Source organism: Pristiophorus japonicus, chromosome 15 (genome assembly GCF_044704955.1).
Source record: "Pristiophorus japonicus isolate sPriJap1 chromosome 15, sPriJap1.hap1, whole genome shotgun sequence".
NCBI classification, from domain to species: Eukaryota; Metazoa; Chordata; class Chondrichthyes; family Pristiophoridae; genus Pristiophorus; species Pristiophorus japonicus.
In genome coordinates, this window is record NC_091991.1 from 150,745,237 (window position 1) to 150,761,961 (window position 16,725).

General features: G+C 44.8%; 1 long non-coding RNA gene across 1 annotated transcript in view; it reads right to left on the reverse strand.

Annotated features, from left to right (window-relative positions):
• LOC139225908 (uncharacterized) overlaps nt 1–8,207 on the reverse strand; it is a 32,232-nt gene extending 24,025 nt beyond the window's left edge. The window contains exon 1 of the long non-coding RNA XR_011587174.1: nt 8,009–8,207. This is a non-coding gene — a long non-coding RNA (uncharacterized lncRNA). The remainder of the gene's footprint in view (nt 1–8,008) is intronic.
• Between the last annotated feature and the right edge of the window lie 8,518 nt (nt 8,208–16,725).

Sequence of the window (16,725 nt, forward strand, 5' to 3'; positions counted from 1 at the left end):
GAATGCCAGTTCTTTCTTTCATTACATTGCTATTTTTCCTGGACTGAAGTACATTTGTCATCTATTTTTTTCTTCTTGTAGCACTATACACTTGTCTACCATTGTTCTGCCTACTGGCATAAACGTTTTAACCTTGATAGGGGTTGGACCAAGGCTCTATATAATTTAAGCATAGCTTCCTCCCCTCTGTAATGCAGCCCCTTGAGACAAAGGCTAACACTCCATTAACCTTCATGATTGCTTTTTGTAAATGCCCATAGGAAAAGCAATATCTGCTCTTTGGATGGTCTGACTGTGAATTGGGGATGACCCTGTGAGAGACAGTCAGAAGCAAGTCCAGACCTTTGGAAACTAAAATGCAGGAGAAAGGGAAAAAAGGGGTTCAAAAGGCATTTCCAAGCTGAAGAAATTATTTTCCTACATTACAACAGTGATTACACTTAAAAACATACTTAATTGTAAAGCGCTTTGGGACGTCCAGAGGTTGTGAAAGGCACTATATAAATGCAAGTCTTTTTCTTTTTAAAAATCACTGGATAAAGTTCCCAGACTCTTCAAGGTACAAACTCCCATTATCAGCTGATGCTGGCAGCTGTTGCTATTCATAAATTCAGTCTGTTACCCAGAGTGCGATAGCAGTGTAAAGCAAGACACTCACAGATGCTCTGCCACCCTGACATTCAAATGAGGCCAGTGGGAACTCAATGAGCAGATCATGCAAAGGCACAAATGGCAGGGGGAAACTCTGGGACAGCATTTTAAAAGGACAAATGCAGAACTTCGAGCCAAATTTCATTGCTATATAAATTCTCTGTGCCATTTATATACCATTAAGGCTTTGAAAACAAAAGCGAACTTCACCCCACACCCCGTCAAATCTAATTAACATTGACTTCTGTGCTATAAATATATTTTCACATCCATTGTGCTATTCTACACATACATTAGACAGGACTACAGATGCTATTCAATTACAGGAATAATTTCCTCTTGCTATCAACGGCAGATTCATTCTCAATAAACCTTCAATAATCATGTCGCAATCAAAAGTCCTATTATGAACCGGTGCCTTGAGAAAGGCAGAGTGCATGTATTTGCTATAGTTACTTTCTCAAATTGCTGGGTTTCACAACACTGCCATGCAGAAGGATATGGGGTTGCTTGTTTTCAAATTACTCCATGGCCTCACCCCTCCCTATCTTTTTAACCTCTTCCAGCCCTACATCACTCCGAGATCTCTGTACTCCTCCAATTCTGGCCTCTTGCTTATCCCCGATTTTCATCGCTCCACCATTGGTGGCCGTGCCTTCAGCTCTGAAATTCTTTTTCTATGCCTCTCCAACTCTTCACCCCTCTGACTTTAAGATGCTCCTTTAAACTTACCAATTTGACCAAGCTTTGATAACACTCCTGTGAAGTGCCTTGGGATGTTTTACTACATGAAAGGTGCTATATAAATGCAAGTTGTTGTTGCAACCATGATTTCCTACATGTTGAGTTTCTGATGTTTGCTAGGTCATTGGATGGGAGAGATAATTGGCAAGCAAGCTGTTAGGCATCAAAGCACCAGTGACGGTGTGCTGTTGACAGAGATAATAAGTTACAGCGTAGGGAAACCTAAGTAAAGGGAAAATACTTAACCTAAAAACATGTTGCATAGCATCAGCAATTACAACCTAAGGGTATGTTTTACAGAACAAATTGGGAAGCGGTGTCTCTACCTCAGGTTTGAGTTCTGTACTTCAACTGCCTACATACAGGGCCCAAGTTTGCACCCACGGTTAGAATGGCGCGCTTCCGTGAGGTATGGCAACTTTTTAAGAACAGAAACGGCGCCTATTATTTACCACCTTATTCTCCACACAGCAGCACCGATGTAGGGCCCTGGCGTGGCGCAACAGAACGCGTGGGGGGGGCGGAGCCAGGTCCTGGCGCTGAAAACAGTGCCGGGACCTCTCACATGCGTCCTAAAGTGTGCACACATGTGCAGTAGCTCCTCGCCCCCAGATTCTGTGTGTGTGTGCTGCAGGCTATGTGGGAGGGGCCCGAAGCACGCCGCCCCTAGCCCTGGCCAAATGGGCTCCCCGCCGCGACCTGCGAGGGAACAGATGGCAATGTCCGTCATCAGAGACAGGAGATTCCGGGAACAGTAAGCCAAACAAGAAAGGGAGAAGGAGCTGGCAAAAGTGACCATCAAGAAGGAAGATGAGTGAGGCCATCAAGTGTTCCTTGGTACTATCTTGGAGAATTTTGGGGGGGGGGGGGCGGGGTAACAGGAAAGCAAAGAGATTGTGGGCAAGACGTGAGTAGGATGGGATCTGGGCAGGCACGTATGTTTATCGTTCTCCTCCTTCCCCCTCCTCCTCTTCCCACCCCCTCCTCTCCCTCCCTCCTCCTCTCCCCACCCCCTCCTCTCCACTCCCCCCTCCTCTCCCTCCCTCCTCTCTCCCTCCCTCCTCTCTCCCTCCCTCCTCTCTCCCTCCCTCTTCTCCCCCTCCTCCCCTCTCCCCTCACCTCTCCTCCCCTCTCCCTCATCGGTGGCCCGCTGCCTTCCCTTCACATAAAGGTAGGACTTCTATTTTTTATTTGTTTTTGATTGATTGATTGCTTATTACTTTGGTCTTGGTGCTTTAGGTGCAAGGTTCATTCTATTTTTTATTTGTTAATTAATTGCTTATTACTTTTTGTGCTTTGTTTAGTGCTTTGTAAGTCTTGGTGCTTTCCTTGTATGTTTTTATTTGTTACTGAATGCTTATTTTTGTGCTTCGTTTAGTGCTTTAAATGTACTTATGCTTCTTCAATGCTGTTGTGAAGGTGTTTAGTGCTTTGGAAAATCCTCTAACTTCTAAATCCTCCCCGCCACCCCCCCCATCTCTGGCTACCTGCGCCTGATTTCTAAAGTGTCCACAAGGTTTTTCTGAGCGTACAAAAGTGGACACATATGCTGGCCTAAGTTATTTGGAGTAACAATTGGCTGTCTAAACTTGCTTAAATGGCCAAAACAGGCTTAAGTGGCTGGTAACGCTCCCTTTTGAAAAAAAAACTGAACTAAAAAGAAACTGAACTAACTCATTGAAACCAGAGCAAACTAAATGTGGAGAATTGCAATTTTTAAGATACTCCAAAAAAAACCTAATTGCTCCAAAAGAATAGGAGCAACTCCTGTGGAAACTTGGACCCACAGAGCTGCCATTCTGGTACATTGAAGTAAATTACTCTAAATTTGTCTTGGAGTTTATGACATTAGTCAAATTCATTTTTTTTTCTGAAGAAATGATGACAGGTCATCAGTTGTGCAGACATCTCCACCTGAGGGGAGACTAATAAGAGTCTGGCTTTGGTTCATTTATCTCTATGTTGCTATCAAGAGATGCACACACTGACACTGATATCAAAGGTGTACTAGTTCCACCTAAGAATGTAGCTTTCTGCAGATAGAGGCGAGTAGCTTAAAAGTTTCCACTTGTAGGGGAGTTCAAAACTAGGGATCATAAATAGTCATTGATAAATCCAATGAGGAATTCAGGAGAAATTTCTTTACCCAAAGAGTTGTTAGAATGTGCAACTCGCTAACACAAGGAGTAGTTGAGATGACTAGCATAGATGCATTTAAGGGAAAGCTAGATAAGTACATGAGGGAGAAAGGAGTAGAAGGATAAGTTGATAGGGTTAGATGAAGTAGGGTGGGAGGAGGCTCATGTGGAGCATAAGCATCGGTATAGACCAATTGGGCGAAATGGTCTGTTTCTATGCTGTAAGTTCTATGTAATTCTATTTAAAAAGTGGGCAAAGAATTTGTGAAAAGATGCGTCAGTTGGAGAGGACCTAAGGAAAATGTATGGAGGTATTTCGTACAATCAGAAAAGACCATCCTGTCCTTCAATCTATTACTGTAATAAATTGTTGAGTTAATCCGCAGATTTGCAGACTTGGCTGTCTGATAATGTGCCTCTTTCAGCATTGACTTACTGCAGTGATTGGGTAAATTTAATGGACAAGGCACAGAGTTCATTGGAGGAAAAATTGGGTATAGCATGAAAATGGCGCAAAATTAGCAGGGCATTGTGGGCCCAAAGGTAGAGGTCCAAGGCTTATCTCTAATACTGGCTATCAGCTGATGTCAATCGCGCATCCCCATATAAACTCGCTGACTTCCAAATATCAGCCATTTAGATGCCGAGCCGCCGGTCATTCAACTACATGTGTTCAGCTGTGGCTCAGTGGGTAGCACACTCGCCTCTGAGTCAGAAGGTTGTGGGTTCAAATCTCACTCCAGGGACTTGAGCACATAAATCTAGGCTGACACTTCAGTGAAGTGTTGAGGGAGTGCTGCACTGTCTGAGGTGCCATCTTTCGGATGAAACATTAAACCGAAGTCCTGTCTGCCCTCTCAGGTGGATGTAAAAGACCCCATGGCACTATTTTGAAGAAGAGCAGGGGAGTTATCCCTCGTGTCCTGGTCAATTTCATCCCTCAATCAATATAACAAAATGAGTTTATCTGATCATTATCGCATGACTGTTTGTGGGAGCTTGCTGTGTACAAATTGGCTGCTGCATTTCCCACATTACAACAGTGACCACATTCCAAAGTACTTAATTGGCTGTAAAGTGCTTTGCGATGTCTGGTGATCATGAAAGGCGCTATATAAATCCAAGCCTTTCTTTTCTTTCTTGAGCCTGTTCCGCCATTCAATTAAATCATTGCTGACCTGTATCTTAACTCCATCTACCCACCATGGTTCCATAAAATTCCATAACCCTTAATGTCTTTGCCTAACATAAATCTATCACTCTGTTTTGAAATTTTCAATTGATCCCCAGCTTCAACAGCTTTTTGAGAAAGAGAGTTCCAGATTTCCCCTATCCTTTGTGTGAACAAGTGTTTCCTAACATCACTCCTGAATGTCCTAGCTCTAATTTTAAGGTTATGTTTCCTTATTTTGGGTGAGATCGGCCACAGGAGATCCTGACCCAACTTTGGTGAGCTCTTTCCTCATTATATGCCCGAAAAATGAGCGAAATGAGGTTGAAATGAGGCAGTTTTCTGTGATACAATCTTTTTAAGTTAAAACTCCGAATATGGTAGTACATGATACTAGATGGCGCATAAATAATCTGGTACCATTTGGTAGCATTTAAGAGTCATTATGAATCACTGTTTATTTTCAGCTAAAGATTAAAAGTTATGTAAAAGAAAATCTGTGCAATAGCTGTTTCCTCAGAAATGTGTCCAAAAGTATTTCATCCTCCATGTTTTACTCTCCTCAGAAGGGAATTGCTGAATTTTCCCCTCCTTTTGAATACTAAGGGCTAAACTTTCCTTCCATTTTCGGCGGGTTCTCGGCGATTTTCTCGGCGGTACAGCTGTTTTTCCGCCGGCCGAAAGTTTCCCCTTTTGTCTTTCAATGTTATTGTTCAAATCTGAAAACGCCCGCCAGGACCAAACCGCCGGCCGATGTGCACCGCGAGAAAATCGCTAGGGCATAAGTTTTGTCTCAATGGAATCCCGTCCAGATTGCCGAGGGAACTGCCCTTTAAAAGCTGCTTAAACAGGGCGGTAGGTGAATACTCTGCAAAGAAAGGTAAGTTAAAGTTTCTTTATTTATTTTTTTTTAATTTTAAAACGGCCCAAGATTGCATTTTCTGCTGAGAATCGAGGTGTAAGGTCAATTTTATTTTCGCCAGGCGGAATTTTCCCCCTTTTTTTGTGGAATTTTTCACCCGCGGTAATTTAAAAACCTTGGCGGTATTTTGGGCAGCAATCCGGCACTGGCAGAATTTTTGGAAATTTTAGCCCTAAATATTACAAATTTGGGCCATTTAACTGAATTATATCCTTTTGCTTACATGAAAAACCCAAGCCAAATCTTCCTAAGAAAATGGGCTGGATTTTGCGGGGGGTCAGTGGTGGTGGGTCGGGTGAGAAAGTGCTGTTTTTCTCCGGGTAGGCACCCTGCTGTGAACCCGCCGCCATGCATCTTTACTCAATGTCGGATCTGTCACCACTGAGCGGACCTGACACGCAGCAGTTGGGGAGGCAATTAAAATTATTAGGGACTTGTTTTTTCCCAGGTTTTTGGATTTGACAGGTCGTCCACTGGTTTCTTCCTGTGCCTAGACCTCATCTGTGAAGCTCAGGCGGGAGATCAGTGGCCATTGAATCAGCTGATTAATTGACAGCTTCAAATGTCAAGTCAAAGCTCCCAGCTGATTGAGATATGTTCCCTTAACCACCAGCTTCTCTAAACTGTATTTCCACTACAGATTCAAGTCTTTACAAAAGTGTCCATCCAGTCTGACCTCATTATCTCTCCCACCATTGTGCAGGAGTAGGGTAGGGAAGGCAGAGTGATGGGTATGTGATGAGAGGAAGCATGATGCGGTTGAGTGTGGCTTTGTACTAACATTTCGTAATCTACTAAGATCATTGAAATGTACGGCACTGCAGCCTGGTCCTCCTGACGACATCCCTGCTGTGTCCTCCTCTGCAATGTGCAATCAGGCTGTGATGATCTCTTGGGGAAGTCTCTACCGTTCATCGGAAAGTAAGAGAACCTCCCTGTGTGATGTGACTCCCTTCATAAGCATGTGGAGGGAGTCATGGGAGAGCTGGGTGCAGCCCTGCACCTCTGTGCAGTGTTTGTCAGTGTTTGCAGCACCTCAATGCTGTAGAACACTGCCAACACAAATGTCAAAGGAAAGTTGGTCGTGGTCCTTTTAAGGAAACCGGCTGATGATGTGTCATCAAATGATGTGTCATCAAATGACGTCAACAGACTCGTTTCCTCTAATTGGCCAGGAAACGCTCTGGGCAGGTTTAACAAGCCCAATCTCAGGCAATTCATTTTGGAGGCCGGGATGGAGACAGCAGCATCGTTGGGACCCGCCGCTGATGTCACCAGCCGTGGATCCACCGAGGTTTGTAAAATGAGGGTGAGTGTGAGAGGTGGCTAGTGAGATGGCCTGTCTCTCCCAATAAACTCCTTGTAGCTCGCCTAATACAGGGCAACAATCCCTTGCCCGGCACATAACCAGCACACTGTGCCACTTTAACAGCTATCAGGAATGAACAACCCTTTTTAATTGAGGTACAGATCAGCTGTGATCTAATTGAATGGCGGAACAGGCTCGAGGGGCTGAATGGCCTCCTCCTGTTCCTACTTTCCTAATCTCACATGTGAGATTCTTGATCCTCTTACTGTTGTGTTTATTGAGGTGAGGTACTTGACCAGATTATTCTAAATGCCTCACAGATGCTTTGGGACTAAGCAGAGTAATCAACTTTTGGCTTGTATTACTTCATATGTAATGGTCAACCGATATCCATGAACAAAGCAAAATGCACATCTGTCATCAGGAAAATGATTAATTATTACATCGTGCTTTGGCCATTCCACATAACTCAGACTGAATGAAATGTGTCTTTGTATCACATGGCAGCTGTAATCACACAATAAACACACTGAATAAACACCTTTTTCTTCAAAAAGACACCTGACATGTCTTGCTGTTCCCAGTAACAGATACACATTTGTTACTGGTTTGCACTTTAAATATTTATTTATGATAACAAATCCAATTAAACAAGCTCTAATAGCAAGAAACCAAAGCACCTAGTAACTGAGGGCTCAATTTTCCTCAGTTATTTGCACCGTTTATGTGGCACGCGGCGGTTTTTTCTGGCGTAAGTATTTAATTCAAAGCTTCCCTCTGGAATCTGCGCTGACGTAACTGCTTTAGTTACGATTTTCTAGGTTGGGTTCTTTTGACGTCACAGGGGTCGGGGCGTTCCCTCATGTCTGCGCCAGTTTTCATCATTTTTCGCAGTTTGCCCAAAAACTTTTAATCCTAGGTCGGCGTATCTGGCCACTCCCGAAAAACCTTCTGGTGAGTTAACAGCGCACATTGAGAAATCGGCCCTGAAAGATACTGTTGTTTTTCATCAAAGTTTTTGGAGGGTGTCAAGAACACTTTAAATATCCATTAAAAAATTCAACTTTTTTTACCTTTCAACGGAGTACATGGAAGTTTCTTGGATTTCTGAAGTTTTCATTTTTTTTTACTCACACGCCACCACCGAACATCTTTAAGCAGGGCTGGAGGGTCATAGCATCAGCCATCAGAATCAGCCCCGTGCCCGGACACAGGAGCTCGGGGTTTGGCTGGAAAACAAGCCCGGGTAGGAGGTGTCGATCTGAAGGCTTCTGCACTAGGCACAAGACTGCAATGAATTGGGGAGGGGGGGGGGGGGGGGGTGGGAGGAGTCAGAGGAGAAGTCACAAGACCTGGGTGTGGTCCATACAGACCTTAGGGAGAGAGAACAAAGAACCTGGCCTGCCTGCCTTCCTGCCATTTCAAGTTTCTTGCAAAGGTAACATTTAACATTTACTGGCAATGCCATACTTTGTGCGAGCCTTCTGCATCATGGTGCTATGTAGGAGATAATTGATTCGACGTTATCACATGAGAAACATCAGAGCCCATAGGGTGCTGGGCAGGAAGCCTTACCCACCTCGGGTATATCAAGACAGGCATTCGTACCTGCACCTGAGTGATGCAGACTGTATTTCTGCAAAGAAGTTGTAACTGAGATATATGAGTTGGTGAAAGCAGAACTGCAATTTAGAAGTGCCAGGAGGACTGCTTTGTCAATTGAAGTGAAAGTTACAGCTGCACTTTCATTCTATGCCTCCGGATCGTTTTAAGCTACAACTGGGGATGTGTGTGCCATTTCTCAACATGCAACACATTTGTCTGCATTTGGCAAGTGACAGCTGCACTATATGCACAGAGGAATGACTATATAAAATTCCCTTTCACTGCCCAGGCAATGCATGACAGGGCTATGGGCTTCTCCAGGATTGCTGGCTTCCCAAAGGTACAGGGCTGCATTGATTTTACCCACATCGCCTTGCGAGCACCTTTGGAGGATTCCAAGATGTACAGGAACAGAAAAGGCTTTCACTCCATTACTGTACAGCTCGTGTGTGACGACATGCATCACATCATGTCAGTCGATGAAAGATACCCTGGGAGCACCCATGATGTGTTCATCCTACGTGAGAGCGTTATATCTGCTATGTTTCAGCAGCAGCCAAAAGGGCAGAGTTGGTTACTGGGAGACAAAGGGTACAGCCTCGCCACCTGGCTCATGGCGCCCCTTTGCGTAACCCGGACGGAAGCTGACTGTCAATGCAACATGTCACACATTGCGACGCGCAATATCATAGAGAGGACCATTGGCATCTTGAAACAGCGTTTCCAATGCCTGGACCATTCCGGAGGCTACTTGCTATATTCCCCTGAGATTTTTCACTGTTGTGTGCTGCATGCTGCATAACTTAGCCATCATGAGGCAGCAGCAGAAGGTAGTAGAAGGCCCACCTGCGGTGAGAGTGACTGATGATGATGAGGAAGATGCAGATGACGAGGAGAAGGACGATGAGGACGAGGAACCCATGAAAGTACCTGAACCTGAAGCACAATGGCAGAGGAGGACTGGCCATCGTGCCCCTTTAACGATTGCTCAAGCCTTGCGCCAGCAATTCATCCGTGAACGCTTTGCTGCCTGAAGGCTCAGCGACAACTATTCCACATGGACCATGTTTACTGTTAGACCTGTTCCGTACTATTGTGTTGTGTTAATGGAACAAATAATGGAAATGATTCTTGTTTACTTCAAAAGTTGTGTTAATAATGGAACAAATAATGTAAATGATTAAATTTTAATGTAAAATATATTTTATTCAAAAGTTTAACAAACAGTTCTTTGTACTTAACTTTAATAAAATTATTCTTGTCTCAAACTTTAAAGTTTATAGTTACATTCACTTACAAACTCTAAGATCACTTACTAACTTTTAAACTTCTAAATTTACATAACTTACAAAAATCTTTTAATTTGAGAACAACAGTTACAACAGTAACAATAATAACAACAACAGCAGCAAAGAAAGGCTGCACCTATCTCTCCTCCACCTTATTGTAAGACCACCCGCCGCGTTTGTTCTTGGTGGTGGTGGCACGGTGTACCAAGCTTGGTACCAAGCTTATTCTTTCTGAGATCTCGGTTAGTGCACACCTGTGAGGGGGGGCAGAGGGGGGAGGGGGTGGAGGGGGGGAGGGGGCGGGTGGCAGGCGGCAGTGTAGAGGGCCCAGCTTGGGGCTCTTCAGAGGCTGGTGTGGGGATTGGAGTGGGAGTGATTCTGTCAATGGGCGCGGGGTCTGGGCATGTTCCCTTATTGCAGCAGCTAACTCCAACATGCCATCCCTCATGCGCCTGACAGTGTCTCAATGACCTGCAACATTCCCTCCCTCATGTTGAGCAAAACTGTCTCAACTACCTGTGACATTCCCTCCCTCATGTTCATTGACAGTGCCTCAGCTACCTGTGACATTCCCTTCCTCATGGTCACTGACATGGATTCAGCTGACTGAGATATTCCCTCACTCATGGTTCCAGACATCGTTCCCATTTCTCGTGAGATTGCTGTTAACTCTCCCGACAGTCCCTCTACCTCATCACCCACTCCACTGATGGTGTCCAGGAGTGATCGCATAAGGTTAATGCTCTCCCCGCTCATTGCCATCATCTGAACCACATCTGTTCGATCCTGCACGTCAGGAGAGCGCAGTCCAGCTCTCCTACCCCTCCTCCCCACAGGTGTGGCTCGCCACTGGGACTCACAGTCTCAGAAGGTGGGGCCCTGGGTGTGTCTCGCTGCACCACACCACTGGAACCCGCAGCCTCGGAAGGTGGGGCCCTGGGTTGGCCGCGCTGCATCCCACTGGAATCCTCAACCTCAGACTGTGGGAAACCATGGAATGTTCCACCAACATTCAAACCACTAGTCAGGGAAGGGGCTAGCAACTCAATGGGCGGCACCTGCACCTCCTCCAAAGTGTTGGTCTGGAAGGTCGGATTGGAAGAAGTTCTCCTCTTCAGGCTCGTCCTCATCTGAATATTCTTCTGCGTCGTCAGGGCTGGCCTCAAGTTCTGCAAAATATAACAGAACAGACAAATGGTTAGCAGCAGAGGAGGGGGCAGGGTGGGTGGCATGAGTAGGCTCACACAGCGCAGGCAGCAGGCTGATTTGAAGGACCATGATGAATGATAGCACATTGCATTAACCGAAGCGTAGCTGAGGGAGACATCCCCATGAACCGAAGCATGGCTAGCCCACGCAGCACTTAACATTTAGGAAAGCCAGACTGCGGAATTTGCAGGACTTACCCTCTCCCTTGAGTGTGGGCCCAGCTTGTGTAGTGGTGGTTGCTTTTTTCCAGGCAGGACCCATCAAAGCAGCGACCCTCTCTTCCAAGGGTGTCAGTGGGTGCAGATTTGCCGGGCCTCCTCCTGTTCGAGTTCTTTCCCTTTTATTATGTGCCACCTTCCACTGCAAAGATGAAAATGCAACTTTTTAGAGAGGGTGTCTTTCTGCTGGGTGGGACATGTACAGCTAGTCACATTTATAATTGCAATTCCATTGAATAAATGAAAATATTACTTACACCAGCTACTTAACCAAGGTCCTGCCACTTCTTTTTACACTGGCCTCCAGATCTTGTGGTGGTCACCATTGCACAGTAATCTTCTGCAACTTGGTTCCAGCGTTTCTTCATTTCTTTGGGTGTCCAGCTCGTGCCATCTGCCCTCAATCACAGTAACGAGTGCCTCCACTTCATCTGTAAGATATTCTTGGTCCTTGCACCGCATTGCATCTTGTATTGCTGCAGATCTGATTTTTCCAATGCTCTTACACAGCACTCACTGTTGTCACACACACAATTGGCTCTTTAAAAATGGTCGATTGCCAACTTGGAGCTATACTGCGCATGCGTGTCCATTGAACTAACGTCAAAAACATCACTCTTTTTTCTGCGCATGTGCAGAAGGTGCGGCATCGTTTTTTCGGCGCAGACAGCAGGCTCCACCCCCCCGAGGCGACTGGACACGCTGCGTGGCGCCAACTTTGAATTATACATCGGAGAAACTTTGGCAAAATATTTCTGGTGAATTGGGGCCTAGAAAAACGGGTGTAACTCTGGCAATACGCCAGAAAACAGGCTTGGGCAAAATTGAGCCCTGAGTCCGTAATTACCTTGTTGTAACTTGCTCACAGATATAGGAGCATCGTGAGGCTGAGACACTAGGAACACAGAGCCATCTAGTGGGCACTCACTGCAAATTCAGTTCTTCAAACTCAGCATGCAACTGCAACAATTATTTGCATTTAGATAGCGCCTTTCAGGTAGTAAAATCTACCAAGGCATTTCACAGGAGCGTAAGCAGACAAATATTGAAATCAAGCCAAAAAAGGAGCTATTAGGACAGGTGACTAAAAGCTTGGTTAAAAAAGTAGGTTTTAAGGAGCATCTTAAAGGAGGAGAGAGAGGTGGAGAGGTTTAGGGAGGGAATTGCAGAGCTTGGGGCCTAGAGGGCTGAAGGCACGGCCGCCAATGGTGGGGTGTAGGAGTGGGGGATACACGAGAGGACAGAGTTGGCTCATTATGACCTAGGCACCTCTTTGCTAGGCACAGAGCCGATGCAGAGATACAACAAAAACTGTGACCTAAATCCATTATCATAGGCAGTCCCTCGGAATCGAGGAAAACGTACTTCCACTCCTGAAGTGAGTTCTTTGGTGGCTGAACAGTCCAATACGAGAGCCCCAGACTCTGTCACAGGTGGGACAGATAATCGTTGAGGGAAGGGGTGGGTGGGACAGGTTTGCCGCATGCTCTTTCCGCTGCCTGTGCTTGATTTCTGCATGCTCTCGGCGTTGAGACTCAAAGTGCTCAGCGCCCTCCCAGATTCATTTTCTCTACTTAGGGTGGTCTTTTTCCAGGGACTCCCAGATGTCAGTGGGGATGCTGCATTTTATCAGGGAGGCTTTGAGGGTGTCCTTGTAACGTTTCCGCTGCCCATCTTTGGCTCGTTTGCTGTGAAGGAGCTCTGCATAGAGCACTTGCTTTGGGAGTCTCGTGTCTGGCATGCGGACAATGTGGCCTGCCCAGCGGAGCTGATCGAGTGTGGTCAGTGCTTCAATGCTAGGGATGTTAGCCTGGACGAGGAGCTGATGTTGTTGCGCCTGTCCTCCCAGGGGATTTGTAGGATCTTGCGGATCATAGGTAAGTCCACTGTGAATTGTTCAGAACCTTCAGGAGAGGAAAGAACAAAATGGTGGTCGGAGGGAAAATTTAAAATAAATAGCATTGAATATATTCAGGCTGGTATAACCGTGAACACATGCCCAGACCCTGCGGTTTTACACAATTTCCTTTGTCAGCAAGCCATGACCTTGGCCATGAAAACCCGCTGACAACTTCATTACTGTTGGGTAATCATGTTGACACACCCACAGAAACAGTTGTGTATGCCACAGTACTGCTGGCATTCCTTTATTCAAATAAGCTTTACTTATTCACTGACTTGTTTAGTGCTGAGATCCTCAGATTATTGCAAACAATAAAATAACTGGCACTTTGTTATATAAAATTATATATATATGTAGATATATATATATATGTTAAATATATATATATACATATACAAAAGTGGCAATGGTAATGAGCTAAAAGACATTAAGATGATCATTCATAAACCACTAGAGGTTGTTGCTATATTGATTCTGCTAATTACTTTGTTAAGACTTGCGTGCCAATGTGTAATCAGTCTGCATCTCACAATATTAAGCCTGCTTAGAATTTGTTTCATCTCATTTTTATTCATTTGCGAGAAGGCGTCAGTGGCTGAAACAAAAGAAAAACTCTGAGAGCCATCAGGCGGCACATGTTGTGCAAACACGGTAGTCCCAGGAAGGATAAATCAGACTGCAGACAGCCTGATGGGATGAGTGATTAGCGTTCAGCCAGGATCCAGCTGTGTGCTCTCAGGACCCGCCAACTAACAGCAGCTTACTCGCCGCAAGAAAAAAGGGAAAAATCAAGGTCCTTTTAAATTATTTAATACAGACTTGAGTCACAGGTCTCGGGTGCATTCGGGAACAACACTGCTGTGACTTTTGTTCAATTCTGTGATGCTTCGCATTCAACTGTATCCCACCGAGATTAATTACAAGAATACCCTGAGCAGGAATATTGCTAATTTAAATGTTACTGCCTCATTTTGAATTTCTGGAATGCTGTCATGTGATTAGTAATTACACTATGGAGCACAAAAATGGTATTTAAAAAAATATATATATATATATAGACAAGAGTCACCACATGTCAAAGTATTTAATTTTTCTACTTTCATCAAGAAAGCTATGTAACTTTATTCCCCTGTTCCATTCAGTGTGGAGATAATCTCTATTGAAGGGGAAAATAATCCTAGAAATGTTATCAACAATCTTCAGGCTTTTAAAATCCAACCTAATCACTGCTTCCTGATTGCCTTCTTTACGACTCTAGGCCATGGGCCTTGGCCCTCACCCTGGCTTTCTCAATTAAAAAAAATACACTCCCTCTGACATTGACATAAATCAAGATGACTGGTCCTGCTAAACTTGTCTTCTTTATATCACAGCGATGTGTCAGGCTAGAATCAGTCCCATGTATGGTAGAGGAAGGAGTCCACAGGAGCAGCGTCAGACGAACAACGTGTGCACACACAGACCAGCAAGTCAGCGTCTGTTTGAAAGTCATGACCTGCAACATGACCTCTTGCAGCTGGTCCCTCTTCTGTGGCTGAGGAAGGTATGCACAGGCCAGTGACTGGCAAAACTATATCATTGGCCTGTTTGTGTGGACTGACCTCTCAGCCCACCCATCTACATTCCCCACCGCAGATAGCAGGCGCTTTCGGCAAACGCAATTTGCCCACTATTCACGGTGGATGCTAAATCGATCGGACTCCCTAGTGCTTAAGTTAATTGAATTGGCCAAAATAGCTGGCCCACTTAATGTATTATAAGTGGTGCCTTTGAATTCAATAGTAATGGGAAGTGCTTAGTGCCATTCGCCCAATCCAGGCAGCCGCCTGGGATAAGCGTGGACGTTGTAAGTGTTTATATTTATTTATTTAATCTGTATTTATTTAATAATGCGTTCCCTGCTAGTGGTACTTCCTTTCAAGGGAGCAGCAAAAGTCATCTTTTCTTGTAGCTATCCTGCCTCATTTATGGTACACCACCACCACCGCAGTCAATGTTACCAGCAACAGTAGTGCTATAGCATGAAGAAGCCCCAAGTCTGTAAGAAAGGGTGATGAGAAGCAATGAAATGCCATACGTCTTTTTGGAAGGAACAGGAAAAGATCACCAGGGCTGTCACGTCTGCCCTGTCCAGACAAGGTATAACCATGTATATCATTTACTACCACACAATCTTGTGAGAGGGGCAAAAAGACCAGAGAAATTCCCATGGCCAGTTCTGAAAAAATAGATCAGGAAGGAGAGTGCATTCATGTACAATAAGTGATGCAGCAGGTTCCTAATAACACCAGCATTTCTTCCTATACCATGAGTATCACTAACTCTTCTGTGAACTACATTGTCAAGCACAATCTGTCCCAAGGCTTCATTACAACAAGTGCTGAACTATCACGGCCAGGGCGACCCAGACTATTGTGTCTCCTGGTACTCAATGAGTTGGTCAAGCATGCTGCCTTGACAGGGACAAAGGCTGCCACCAAGTAAACCAGCTCCAAGTGAAACCCTAAAATGTGCTGGACAACAAAAATGAAACAAAAAAAAATTGAATTAAAATTAGTCATAAAAGGGCAGATTTAAGTCAAAATATACTTCCTCATCATCTTGCTGACAAGAATTTGTGAGCCTATTATATTTTGTGCATGTGGTAGATGAAAGGTAGAGACAAGAGAATAATTCTGTAAAACAGAACTCTTTGTTTGTCCGGAGGACGTACAAAGTCTCAGACTTTATCTATTTCAGTGATGTCATCACTCATCAAGTCACTGCACCAATGGATATTTTTCTAGCATACAACAGCAGATTGCCTGAGGGGATGGCAAAGATTGATTTTATGTTGAAAGCACTGGTGGATGTTTTCAATCAGGAAAGCAGAGAATTATAGGGAAGTCTTTCAGTAGGCCAATACCACGATGCACTTTATATTATCTGCAAAGGCCCATGACACTGGAAGCCTGCACACCTGTTGCACACTAGGCTCATTAATGCCCTGTAAATAGACAAACGAGGCCTTGGCCCCATAATATCAAAGCTCCCAAACGATGCTCCAGATGCTCAGCGCCCACATGAAACAAGCAGTGTGTGGGTGTGCAGTCCCTTAAAGTCAACTCCTCCTCTTGCTTTGCCTTTTGCAAGTAGCTGCTCTCTGTTTTTCCACCAGTTTCAGTGCTGTTTCCAAAACTGAACTTACTCGGAATTTCTTAAAGCTATAGGCCACCTACTATCTGTGCCTGTTTCCCCGCTGAGCTGCCAATGCACAAAATGCCAACCCCATTCATGGGTAAAAAGGGGATCTTTTCCAAGAATGTGTGGCTGGTCTGTGGCCGTTGGTACAGAATAATGCCTTATATTCTGGCAGTTAACTTGATTCCTTCATCTTGCGCCAAGCTATGGTGCCACCTTTATTTCAGAACCAGGAAGATTGGATCAATGGTTGCCGATGGACCAAAACAGTCCACTGCAGCCTTGTCTCCTTCCCCCATTGAGATACCTAGAGAAGGAGAAGAATATATTTTAGAATAATGACAGTGACCAATGAAAAATGACCAAAAAAGGATCGATCCGAGTAT